The sequence below is a fragment of the Galeopterus variegatus genome, unplaced genomic scaffold (genome assembly GCF_000696425.1).
Source record: "Galeopterus variegatus unplaced genomic scaffold, G_variegatus-3.0.2 Scaffold6568, whole genome shotgun sequence".
In the NCBI taxonomy this organism is placed as follows: Eukaryota; Metazoa; Chordata; class Mammalia; order Dermoptera; family Cynocephalidae; genus Galeopterus; species Galeopterus variegatus.
The window spans coordinates 5,725-19,763 of NW_007732679.1; the positions used below are offsets into that span (position 1 = coordinate 5,725).

Sequence of the window (14,039 nt, forward strand, 5' to 3'; positions counted from 1 at the left end):
ATGCTTAATAAATCAGTGTTATTGTTGTTGCAGTGGGCTTTCTTACCTTGATAAGTATATAGTCCTTGGTTAAAAGATTAGGGTAAAATAAATAATGGAGGCAGTCCATGCCCTGCATGGCACTATAGTAACTAAAATGTGTGCACACCTGAACCAATTCTTCATTTGCCCCATCCCCTTGTAACAGTTAATATCATTTGTCAAAAAACTATGCAAAGCTTGGACTGTCTATACTTTGAACATCACGGAAGCTTATTTTTAAAGAAACCTTGTATTGAATTTTTCTACAAAGTAGGCTTATTCTCTCTAGATATCAACTCAATGTTGTGGGTTTAAATTCCTTCACATTCCTCTCAAATAATCTGCAAATTGTAATCAAACCAGGAAAGGTGAAATTGGATGTAAAAAACCACCTCTCCAAAGGTCTTCTTCCTGTGACATCTTTTTCCTTCTTTCCTTCAAGTTGTAACACAGCTTTTCTTGAGCTTCCATTATTTTCCACACAGCCTGACTCAGCCACACCATCACGCTAAGTGGCATAGAGCAGAAGAGTCATCTGGTTATCTTTTCTGTTGCCCTTCTATCTACCTTCCATTCAAGTGAACCACTGCGTGTATTTGAAATAGAGTAGAAACAAGCACATTTGCAGACCCACAGCCTGAGTGAGCAGCTACAGTTGGGATCTGTGTAACAGGGTGGATTTCCATTAACAGTGAATTTCTTCTGCAGAATTGCAAACGTCTTGCTTCTCAGGACCTGTTGCAACAGCAATAACAGCAACATAGATTTATTAAACATCTATGGCATCCCATGCACTATGCTAAGCAAAGGTATGCAGTTCACTGTGGCAGAATTTTGTTGTAGAGGGACGATGTGAAAAGCTAATAGTTAGAAGCTAATCTGACTGCTACTCTCTAGCTTATTCAGGGAATTGCACTGCAATGAAAACACTGATAGGAATTATTGTTGGTTCGCTGCAATTTTCACTTGGGTTTAATATTAGGAGAAGCACCAGTCTTTCTGGTGTCAGAGAGAGAAGCTGCTTAGAAGCTCCTGGTGAATAGTTTGGCAGGACTAAGCTCTCTCCATTTTCTTCTGAGTTTTCAAAACTGTCATTCATACTGGTATTTGTTTCTGTACTATTTTCTTATGGCTGCTATAAAAAATTACCACAAGCTTAGTGCCTTAAAAGCAATGCAGACATTATTTTGTAGCCGTGGAGGCCAGAAGTCTAGAATTTAGTCTCAGTGGGCTAAAAATCAAGGTGTCGGCACGGTTGCATTCTTTTTGGATGTTCTAGGTGAGAATCTATTTTCCTGCCTTTTCTAGCTTCTAGAGGCTGCAGGACTCCTTGGCTTTTTTCTGCTTTCTTCATCTTCAAAGTTGGCAGTAGAGCATTTTCCAATTTCTCTCTCTCATTTCCCTCTTTACTTTTCTTCTGGCCAACATTCCTATTGCCCCTTCCCTTTTATTTCCAGTTCTCTTTCCTTATGCAGATCTGTATTTAAGTTATTTGGATAAAATGTCTCTTTATTATTCTCTCTGCTAGTATATTAATGCATAGCCCTGTTGCTCTAACCATCTTTTTTTTTTTTTTTTTTACTATTCTTCTTTCTCTTTAAAATGTGAACAAAACTGTATTGACACTCTTTAACAGATCCATGAGGAAATTAAAGTTTTGCTTTTTAGGCTTCAGTCTAGAATTTCCCTCATAGCTCTTAAACCTGACTTTTTAAAACAGTTTGTTGTCTCCATATTCCCCCAAAGAGAGGAATCTAGTGATTTAATATCAAACCTAACAGTGAAAGGATTTGTATTTCACAGCTTGCTTATTGTCCTGACTCATGTGTATGCCATAATCACACGTATGAAGCAAATGTTAAGGTGAAGCTGACAAAACCCTTTACTGTCACAGTTCTTGTTTTCTATGACTTTAATTTTGAGGAAAACCTGCATATTCATTCACAGCATGTACTGTGGTGAAAAAAATAGGAAAAAAAATTGTATAGCTAGAATAATTAAAATGCTAAAAAGATTTTTAATTAATAGACTTTATTTTTATAAGTTTTTGGTTTACAGAAAAAATGAGCAGAAAGTACAGACTATCTCCCAAAATACCCCCCAAAATGCTAAATTTTGAGGAGACCAAAAATATTTCCTAATTCCTGAAAGATTAGCTGCATTCACACTCACCTGGTTACTAAAGAAGACATGTACATTGTGAAAAAAAAGTTAATATACAGTCAAAAGGAAGTAAATAAAAATCATGTGAAATATACTACCCAGAAAAAAAAGCCATCAATAAAGTTTTGGTGGTTTAATAACCTTTTAGATTGTTCGTACACATATGTTTATATACTGGGACTATTTTTCCATACCGTTTTCTAACCTATTCTTTTTAATGATATATTATAAACATTTTCCATATTAATTGACAACATTTTTATTGGCTGCATATGTTTCATCATATGGTTACACTGTGATTTCTTTTTATAACACTCTAGCAAACATTCCTGAAACTATCTTTAAGTATTTCCTTGTAATAAGTCCCAGGAAGAGGAAATCTCAGGGCAACGGGCATTTTTAAATCTTTTGATACATACAAGTATTAGCAAATCCAGAAAAATGAAGTTAAGCAAAACATGCTACAAGCCTGCTTCTGCTCCGTGGTCAGTGTTAGTTGGAGAGGTAGCGCTAGTTTGGATGACCCAGACAGTCATAGTTCAGAAGGTAACTTCCCAAAACAGAGTTCCTGCACTTCTTTCCCTTCCCAGGAAAACATGTCATAGTGATGTGATTATTGTTTCTTAATTTCAGGTTACCTCGCACCTCGAAACCTTCCTAGTACAGGATTCTTCCCGTTCCTGCAAACCCTACTCTGTGACACAGACTCCAAATGCAAAGACACACCCTATGGACCACAAGATCTCCTTCGTAGGAAAGGGATCGATGATGCTCTATTTAAAGACAGGTGGGGGTACTTCTCAAGTATTTTGAGTTGTTCTGAGAAATCAAATCTTGTTGCCTTATGAGATAACCAGGAAGCCATCCTGGGCTAGATGCACAACTTCATTTTCTATGTCTACAAATGCGATGATTTAAATATGAATGAGCAAGGTAGGTACAAGCTGGAATCACCATGTTTATGTGAGATTGAGCATAATATACTTTGGGTGAATTACTCAAATTTTAAGACAAGTGGCCAGGGCCGTTCTCTCTTTATTTCTCTCAAAGATTCTCTATCCCTCCTCAAATTGTCAGTGGCACGTTGCCCTAAGCCTCGATCACAAGCATGAGTACTTGTCAGGGGCATCATCTCCTGGAATAATGACCTATCTTACCTTAGGTGGTACTTCTAGATATAATAAAGTCCAAGAAGTACAAATAAGGAAATTAAGAGTCTCAAAATTCAAAGTAATAAAGTTGGAAGTATACACAACTGAACAACAACCTTTAAATGACATTAATGTGTGCCCTAATTTATGGTGTGGGAAGTGGCTGAAGAATGAAGGTAGGGAAACTAGACCATTTACAACCTGACCATTTCCAACCTCAGTTTCCCTCCCTGGCATTCTAAACCTAAAGAGACTCTCAGGAACCTACCTGTCTGTAGTACTAAAAACAATATTATAATCTTGAATCAAGCATGAGATAATTCTGTTAGAGATTTTTTTTTAAAAGTCTCTCAAGAAAAGATTATACTTACCTCTAATGAGAGATATTTTGTTCCTAAACTTTAATATTAAATTTCTTGACATGTAGTGTAGTTTCTCCTTTAGCATCATCATCATGACTTTGAACATCAAATAATATGGGTGATAGTTTAAGAGAGAGCCACTGGAAGCTACTTAGCATAAAATATAAAGATATCAAGAATTGTCATTGGAAGCCATTTCAGACACATAATTGTTGGGTTGCTAATTGCACTGGTTTTGTTGTTTCAATAAGTTCATTAGGCTTGATGCTTAAAACAGTCTGATGTTCATTTATTCATTCATTCATTTAAGAAATAGTGACTAAGAAACTTCTATGTGCCTGGCGCCATTCCAGACACTGTGATACAGACACAAATAAGACACATTTCTCTACCCTTTTGTTACTTGCATTCAAATGGAAGGGCACACAATAAAATGAACAATCAAATAAATAATAGCATAATTATAAAATAATAAGGGTGCTGGTGAGAAAATAAAGCAGGTTAAGAGGTAGAAGTTGAAAGGTAGGAATTTACTAGAGTGTCAAGAGAAGGCCTCTGCTAGAAGGTGACATTTGGGTAGAGAGCAACAAGGACAAGGAGAAACCAGAAGCTGCATATGAACATCTGGAAAGAGTGTTCCAGGCAGAGAACCAGTAAAGGATCATGAAGTGGGGACAAACGCGACCATGTAAAGAAGCAGAAAGTCAGCTAATATGGCAGAAACATAGTAAGGGATGATGTAAGTGGCAGGGGACATGTTGAAAAGGAAGAGAGGAGACAGAGCATGCAGAATCAGTGATGATGGAAAAGGTAAAGGGGTTTGCACTGCATTTTTAGTCTGAGAAGCCATTGGAAACTTTTAAACAGGGGAATGACATGACATATTGCCCATGAGAATAGCATGCTCTAGGGGTATACAAGCATTATCTCAACAAGAACTAGTGTATATTTCTGTAAAGAGACCAGTGCCAGCCAGAGCCTGTGCCCTCTTGGCTGATGAATGCAAAGGTGAGATGTGAGGAGGAATGGCATTCCTGGTCATTCGAGCATGTATGGTCTATGTCCCAATGTGAGTGATCAATTAGGCATGATTTATGCTGATGTTCTGCAGGGGAGGGAAAATATTAAGTAAAAAATGATCACAGGAGATAGTGCGATGAAGAATGCCAGAGGAATGAGGAAGTAAGACACTCTCCACACTTAAAAGTAGAAAGAGAGATTTCAGCTAGGGTAAACAGATGCATCTTTACAAAAAGGTTTACTTGAGACACATTTTGTGACCAAGCAGTAGAAGAGATATGGGAAAAAGTAACACCCATCTTTTATGGATTGGATTACTGTTCCACCTTGGGCTCTATTCTTTATACTTTTTTTCCCCCATTTGTGACCAAGCATTAGAAGAGATATGGGAAAAAGTAATATCCATCACTTATGGATTGGATTACTGTTCCACCTTGGGTTCTATTCTTTATACTTTTTTTTCCCCATGAAGAACTAACTCTGAGGGAAATAGTTAACAATATCTAAGAAGTATGTAAATAAACCTTCCCCCAAAGGAGTATTTTTCTAAGTAATATTATAGGAAACAAACTCATGGGGCTTCATGAGATGAGATATTGAGTTGATTTTGGAAGTAGGATTAAAGTCCAGGTTTATTTTATCATTTGTTGATTATTTTCTAGATAGCTGATCATGTTGGCTTTTCTTAGGTTTATTCTAACACTCCAGGTAGTTTGTCTAGCTCAAGTTATATATTGCTGTATATTCAGTATTTTCTTTAAACTACTAAGTAAATGGAGCTTAATTTAGAAAATTATGTACAATAATAAAATTGCATTAATGATATTTCCCACCATGCTATTAACTTTTATGCTTTATATATCACCATGCAATGAAACTGGCTCATGGTTATCTGGCAAACCATGCCACTAAATTGCTTCTCTTTGGTGAAAGTCAATTCCACCAGCATAGCCTCATTAAGAAAAAAACAGCTTTCCTTTTCTGTTCTGCAAGTGAAGAAAGAAATGCTGTTTTTGGTCTCATCAAAAGAGGGCTGCTATATTTCTTCTAATAGAATGCTTTTCTGAAAGACACGACCACACTGCAGTCACTTCTTGCTGGCCAGTCGCTCAATATTTTGATGTGATTTTGCATTTGGCACCAGCCTTCTGTTATTAAATTCATACATCTCTAGGCATTAACTTCAGGATGAGATGCTTTTTCAAAAGTCCAACACTATGCTCAGCATCAACTCTAACTAGCTGTCTGAAAAAAGAAGCAATTACATTTACGGTTTTCTTGCTTATTTGCGCAACAGATGATCACACATCACAGATTCTACTCTTTTCCTTCTTTCCTACACTGCCTCTAAGAATATATCAGAACAGTGGGAGCTCCTGGCCATGCCATTGCTCACACAGCTGGTGAATGGCGAAGATCATCTCCCAGAGCTCACAAGGTCATTATTTGGTGAAGCGATTCAGCATTCCTGCAGATTCTGTGGGGGAACTGCCTCTACAGATATGCTCCCTATTTCTGTTCACACTCATCCATAACCCAGGGTTTCTAGACTCATACCTCTGCTCTATTGTATGGCTCCTACACAGCATGAAAAATAGCTAATCGGATTTCATTCTGGGATAATTTTGAAGTGCCAAAGTCTTTGTTTAAAATTGAAAGATACAGATGAGTTTAGAAACTGACCTAAATGTATTATTGGGAAAGTAAGGCAAGTAGAAGGAGAAAAGATATTTGTCCCCATTTGACATAATGATGAGATAGGATGTATAGTCTCATATAGTATTAATTCAGACTATAACCATTTAGTAACCATTTTATCTAGAATTAGTGTAAAAAGAAAGGTTAAAATTTCATTTATCAAAATAAAACAAAACAAAACAAAAAAACCAAAGTGGAAGAATGTCTCAACTGCCATGCAGGCAAACTGTTCATTCATTCAGTAAGCATGTGTGATATGTACAATGTGCTGGAGACTGGGCAAGTCACTGTAGGTATAGAAATGAATAAGGCACATTCCCTGCCCTATATAATTTGTCAGAAAGAGAGACAGGCAAATTACTATATAAACGTGGTAAATGTGACGAATATTTGCTTGGGCTCACTGGAACATTAGATAACACGTGGACAATGGGTACATAGGAACCGTAAGACATTGTTTCTGCCCGAGGAATTCAGATCTTACTGTTGGGTACATAACTGGAGTAGAGCTAGGTTTGGGTAGGGAGACGTCAGGAGATTTCTCCTAGTGGCCTTAAAGGGTGGTGGTTCCCAGAATAGAGGAGGGTGTATTTGAGATAGGCCTTGGAGAAAGAATTCCAGAACTCAGACAAAGAGAAAAATGGATGGAGGCATATTCGAGGAATAGGCTGATTTCTTTGCTACTGACTATGATAGAGAAATTTCAAATTTTCTTGTAGTGTTGCCAAATTAACCTTCCTGTTTCATGGCTGGGCAGAGCATGATCTGTACAGTATCATCTGAAATATACTGTGATGTTGTCACTTTCCCCCATTCTACATGTTCCTGACACACATCCATCTGCTAAAACATTTCTTCATCTGCCCATCACAATCAGTCAAGTACAATGTATTTTGAGAAGTAAATTTTTTTTTTCCTGACGAGTAAGGGGATCGCAACCTTCAGAACAGTGTTGTCTGCACCATGCTCAGCCAGTGAGCGCACTGGCCATTCCTATTAGGATCCGAACCCGCGGCCTCAGCGCTACCAGCGCTGCACTCTTCTGAGTGAGCCACGGGGCTGGCCTGAGAAGTAAAATTCAAAAAAAAAAAAAAAAATCACACACACACACATGCAAAACTTTTAAAACTATGTTAGTCCAGGTTATATGTTACAACTCCAAAGTCCTTCCTAAGAATATAAAAAACCCTAGGACAAGGCAACATATTAAGGCATTTCTAAATCTTAACGTCTTAACTGATATCGATCATGGGATTGTAACTGGGCTGCCTAGAAGAAAGATATGTTTTGAACATGGGCAGGCGTCCATATCTGAAGCGTGGATGACCCTTAAGGAATGAAGGTCAGGATAAAATACAAGATGAAAACTAAGACAATTAAAATTATCCTGTGAGTGACCTGCTTGGGGATAGCCAGGAAGGACAGCTATGTCAAATCACTGAAGGGAACTAGGCTTACAACACATCTTACATCTTTCCAGGTGTCACTACACACCCATATCATTGTAATTCTGTGGAAAAGAGAAAAAAATATATAAAAATTTTACTAACTCTTAGAGACAAAAAAGAATGTCAGAATTTTCTTTCCAGGATTTGCCATATGTCCCTTTCCTGGTAAGAATTCCTTTTAGAAACATAATTTACCACGGCACAAGTGGATACCACTCATACAGGTAGTCTTTCCTCCTCACAGGAAAAACACCCAGTCTAAGTGCATATTACAGTGATATATATAAATGTGACATTTCCCTAATGTAGCTATTGGTAGATATATCTGAGAAGAAGTAAAATCTATTCTGTGTTTAGTTTTCCTCCCAGCATCATGGAACTCTTAAATCCCAGATGTTTCCCTTTTTGAATTCCACTCTAAAATAGAGCCCTATAAATGCCATCGAGGCAGAGTCTGTCTTCAGCGTTTTATAGGAGAGGCCCTTAGCCATGTCCCTGGTACTGTACATGCAGCTGGGTCCAATAAAAGTTAATTAAATGATGCCACAGACCACTTGGTGATTTGATTCAGGATTTCTTGGCTCACTTTCAGGGTTGAATTTTCTGGAATCAGATGGGCCCACATGCCAATTCAGGGGGCATCTAAGTTTTGCATAATGCTTTGCATAAAGTTTTCCCAGAGATATCCAGTATGAGATAGATTCTATGAGACTTCCTCAGAACTGTTTAGAACTCCCGAATAAGATTTTTAGGTCTCCTGAGTTGGTCCTGGGGAGTAAGAACGGGAATGAGTTATCACTGAACAATTCTACTATCTGACACAGTCTAGTGCAGAGTTTCCCAACCTTGATAGTACTGAAACTTAGGGCCAGATAATTCTTTGTTGTTTTGTGCATTATAGGATATTTAGCAGCATCCCTGGCCTCTACCCACTAGATGCCGGTAGCACCCCCACACAGTTGTGACAACCAAAAATGTCTCTAGACATTGCCAAATGTCCCCTGGGGAGAAGGTCAAAATTTCTCCCATTTTAGAACCACCTGTCTAATGAAAAGGTAATGGGACACAATAATCAACCTCATTGTATATCGACAAAATAAAATTAAGAGGAAAAATAAATAAATAGGTGAAAAAAATAAAGAAAAGGTGAAGGAAAATTTTTAAGATGGAAAGAGGCTTGGTTTGAGATTGTGATTCTAATAATACTTAGAATTTCAAAAGGAGAGAATAAAACTGAGTTTATCAGAGCTGGGAAAGGGAGAGGAGGATAAAGTAGGAATTGGTAAAGGACCATAAAAAATGTTTGCATTGTATAATGCTGAATATAAGTTTGAGATTGTGATTCTAATAATACTTAGAATTTCAAAAGGAGAGAATAAAACTGAGTTTATCAGAGCTGGGAAAGGGAGAGGGGGATAAAGTAGGAATTGGTAAAGGACCATAAAAAATGTTTGCATTGTATAATGCTGAATATACTAGTTATCCTGATATTGCACACAGATATTGATATCTAACTCTGTACCTCACAGATATGTACAATGAACCATGTTTCAATAAAAATAAATACATTAATTAATTAACTAAAACAAAAAATTTTTTTTAAAGAATTAAAAAAATAAGACTGTGATTCTCAGGATTGTGCTCTGTAAGAGATACAAATGAGAATTCTGATTTATGGGCCCCTGTTATGTGTTCACATTGTCCCCTGGGCCTGTCCTTACTTAGCTATTCCCATTAATGTATAGCAATCCCTGGTTTTCTTATTTGATTTGCCCATTACATTATATGTAGTGGGAACTGAATCAATGTTGGGTTAGTGAATGAATATGGTGGGTACATTGTGAGATTGTACGCTTGTGTTTTGGGTGCCATCCTGTGTGTTTCCTCTTCCGAGGACCTTTGCAGAATCAGGTAGGCAGCAGTGAAGAGCAGGATGAAGCCATTTTGAAAAGATGCATTCTTAGCTATAAGTTGTTCTGAGTGATATCCTTTATCATCAAGTATTCAGTGCTTGTCAGGTGCTATACATCCTACCATCTGCCAATACAGTATGCTGTAGACTTTTCTCAAGAACCTTACAGTCTAAAAAGAGGAAAATTAATCATTATTACAGATGAAAATTTCCTCTCATAAATAGATAAAGAAATAAAGAAACTCATAAAATGAAGAAGGGGTTGTAAAAACCTGGGTGAAGTCCTCTGCCTCATACCACTTCACCAGCTAATACTTGCAGATTACAGATCCATAAAATAATGGGGTACAGCCATCCATTTGGAATCCAGAGTTTTTGAAGGTTCTAGTATCTAAAGGGATTATTTCTGGAGCATAGATGTATAAGAATAGGCCTTCAGCTCCATATTGATGGTGAACATAGTGTCTGCACCAAAATTTTTTTTTTGACAAAGACCTAATAATTGGCGAGTGCCTATGATGCTAGGAACCAGACAGACGCTCAGTACACACATCTCATATCATATTCACAACAACCTTTCAATGTAGGTGTTGCCATTCCTAGTTTACAGATAAGGGAGACAATGGCTGAGATCTTTTAGGAAAAGACAGAGCCGAAATTCCAAAGATATTTTCTAACTCCAAAGCACTTTTGGCCACACTCCAGCCATCAGATCTTATGGTCCAGTACTGTGCTATATGTTGGGAATATAAAGATGGAGATGTGGTACCTGCTCCTAAAGATGTCACAGCCTAGAATGGAGAAGTGGTGGGAATGGGTACACATGTATATAAAATAAGTATGTATAAAATGACTGTGTGAAATAATGGAAAGGGTACTGTTTCTTACCCATCACTCCAAGAAGCATATAGTGTGCTTTGTCTATAAGCATGATTGTGCTTATTAGAAAGTTCAGAGAATGGGCCAGCCTGTGGCTCACTCGGGAGAGTGTGGTGCTGATAACACCAAGGCCACGGGTTCGGATCCTATATAGGGATGGCCGGTTGCTCACTGGGTGAGCATGGTGCTGAAAACACCAAGTCAAGGGTTAAGATCCCCTTACCAGTCATCTTTAAAAAAAAAGAAAAGAAAAGAAAAGAAAGTTCAGAGAATGCCATTAACTTATGTTGCTAACTCATGGTAAGACTGGCTACCTACTTGCCTTTCTCTAATGATTGAATAGGGAGTTAATAGGATTAATTACCTCTGTTTGGAGGAATATTTCAACTTATAACCTTAATTCACCTTTTTACCTGCTTACTCTCTGTTGTACGTGTATTTTGTGGTTTCCATTTTCAGAGGTTAAAGAAAACAGTTTTGTTGTGTAATGGTAGTGGATGCGTCCCCTCACATCACACTTTGTAAGTGCAAAATAAAATGGAAGAATTTTCAGGAAGAGGAATAGCAGAGCACATATGATATCCTAAGCTCTCATTTCCACAAAAAGGCACACCAAGGATGCATAAAAGGCTGAGGGCAACTACGTATCCACGGGCACTTCCCGGTCAAGGCAAGGTGCTGTTAGGAAGGGAGCCTCTATGGTTCTTGCCTGGGAGTAGTCATTTTACCTATGATCAAACTCAGGCCTGCAGAGCTGGGAAGGGAATGAGCTTGACTTTCCCTAGCATTTAAAGAACATTTGTAGGAGTAATGTTGGGCTCTTATCCGAACGTGGGAAGATGGATAAAGTGTCCTCTGTGGAGCAGGTGCAGGCTTCGCTTCTGCCAGACCACGCTTTCTTCATTTCCTACTGCCTCGCCTGCCTTTTTTCCTTCCTCACTCCCATTTATTATTCAGTCTGTTTTCTCCTGCTCCTTCAGTGCTCATTTTGATCTTTGTCATCCTCCCTTTGGTTTTTGTGGTTGTCCATAGTCCTTAAAATTTTTATGAAGGCACTTTTTCCCTTTATTTCAAAATGTATTGATATTCAGTAGTATTTCTTATAGTATTTCAAGCTGAACTAAAAAGTGCCACGAAAAAGAAAAGTAAAACCGACTTTCTCAAACTTTCGAAAACTTCTTTTTGAGAGAGGAGAAAAGGTTGAGGTCAGTTGTTATTTGAACAGTTTTCCCATCCAAATAGTCAGCATAAGGAATGTAAAAAGATTTAGGGAAGTACAGTCTTGGTCATGAATAATTCAAATATATATTAACAATGCAGAACTTTGGAGCAACCAGTACATTTTATAGAGAATATTGGAAAAACACTAGGGAATGAAAGCAAATATCACCTTTTTTTCATTTTCCAGCAATAAATCACAAAACACCCAGGAACCAGGGTTTGGATCTTGTTTCTAAAACAAATCAAATTGAACCACAGTAGTAAGAAGAATTTATTGCTTTTCCATTACCTTTTTATATTCATGTTTATGTACCTTAATTAAGCTTTTTTATGAACAACTACATAAAATTCACCAACTTTTTGGAATTCTAAAAATTATTCATATCCAGGTATTTAGACTGATTTCATTTTTGAGATATATACATTTATTTTAGGTACTTAATTTTAGGTACCTCCAGTTTTCAAGAAAATGTAATTATCTCCATTTTACTAATAAGCTTAACAGGAAGTACATTTTTAAAAAAGAGAGTTACTAAATTGTGGGAAAGTTTAATAATGTTTTCTTCCAAAAGCTAGTGTGAGCATATTGTGTGGCGATTCTTGGTACCACAATGCTATTATTACTGCATTGACGCATTCAGTGAAATTAAAAATCTGTTTTAATGTTATTCCTTTTACACCTGACACCCCCTGTGATGACACTGACCACGGTTTCTGGCACATACTAGATAGTCAATAAATGTTCTTTTCCTTCTTTCTTGAACCTGTCTTACAAGTATTCAACTTCGAAAATCTTCAAAATGCTATCTATAACATAGAAAACTTGTTTTTCTTTCAGTGTTGACAAATAAGCAGATCTTTGTTTCAGTCCTCAGAGTACCCTTGGACTCATCTATTTGGGATCCATCAACTTTTTAGAAGGAAAAAATACATCACAAATACTTTCAATATTTGGCTCCAATGTCTTTTTAAAGTAATTTTCCTTTCTACATTTTTTAAAGTAAAAATGACTACTTTAAATCTCATCTAGGCCATTTTCTCTGCTTAAAAACTTACCTTGTAGGAGACCTTGTCTATTCACTGGTGTATGGTTAGGTGAATTCTGACATTAAACTCTTAGAAAGTATATTAAAAACTCAAAAGTCCTCACAGAGCCCTGGAATCTGCCACATAATACATTGCTATAACTAACTGAAATTAATGTGGGAGAAGTTATAGAGATCTTACTTTTTCTTCTCCAGTGAAATTTCGAGAAAGTCATCCAACGTGGAGAAGGACAGCAATTTATCACTCCACAGCACCCAACTTCCAGAAAGAAGGCACGCATCGCTGGGTAAGCTTCGTCTCTTCTGTAGAGTTCAGAGCAAGCCTTTTGGAAGAGTAAAGGTCGATCTTTAAAAGGTGTATACTCTAAACTTTTCAAACAAACACGGAATGCTTAGAAAATCCCTGAGATCTAAATGTTCCTCATGGTTGCCTGAGTGTGGCAGTACAATTATGCAAAGTTCTTGAGAATAATTAGAAATTAAGTTCTTACTGAAATATCTGATTGCAGCAAAAGCCTGCATGCTGAGAATTGCAGTTTCCTGGAACTGACTCTGGACTCTTTCGTTGTCTGCAATTAGATGGTGCTGGGATGCTTAGAAATCCCAGTAATAAATATTATTGGAAAGAATCTCAAAGATTTATCCAAACTTTCCATTTTACAGATGAAGAATATAAGGCCTAATAAGATTAGGTGCTACAGCAGAGCAGGTATTAGAACAACCTCTAGGCCGGTGGTCTTTCAGCTATACGCTTCTTCCTCCCACTTAAAATCTCAGTGTCACAGATTTTAACGTGATTGTGCACTTGTTTCACATATAGGCCAGTAGCTCTCAAATGTACATGTTCAGAGAAGTTTAAAAACAAGTGATTTTTGATGCAGCTGGACTTGAGAAACACTGGTTAGAAGTCACAAATTGAGAAAAACCTCTGGAAACAGCAGAACTGTTTTACATTCATTTGACAAATATTTATTGGGTGCTGGCTACCATGTAGGCACTGTCCTAGGGACTGGGGATATATCAGTGAACAAAACAAAGATTCCTGTATATTAGAATATGATTGGTGCTCTGAGAAAAAGAGGAGTTTCTTTAAAAGTGCCATGGAATATTTAAGACCA

The 14,039-nt window shown here is 37.3% G+C and overlaps 1 protein-coding gene across 1 annotated transcript in view; it reads left to right on the forward strand.

Annotated features, from left to right (window-relative positions):
* Positions 1 to 2,823: 2,823 nt before the first annotated feature.
* Positions 2,824 to 14,039, forward strand: part of ABCA12 (ATP-binding cassette, sub-family A (ABC1), member 12) — a 108,116-nt gene continuing 96,900 nt past the window's right edge. The window contains exons 1-2 of the mRNA XM_008591024.1: positions 2,824 to 2,971; positions 13,117 to 13,208. The gene's annotated coding sequence lies outside the window, so the exon portion shown is untranslated. The remainder of the gene's footprint in view (positions 2,972 to 13,116; positions 13,209 to 14,039) is intronic.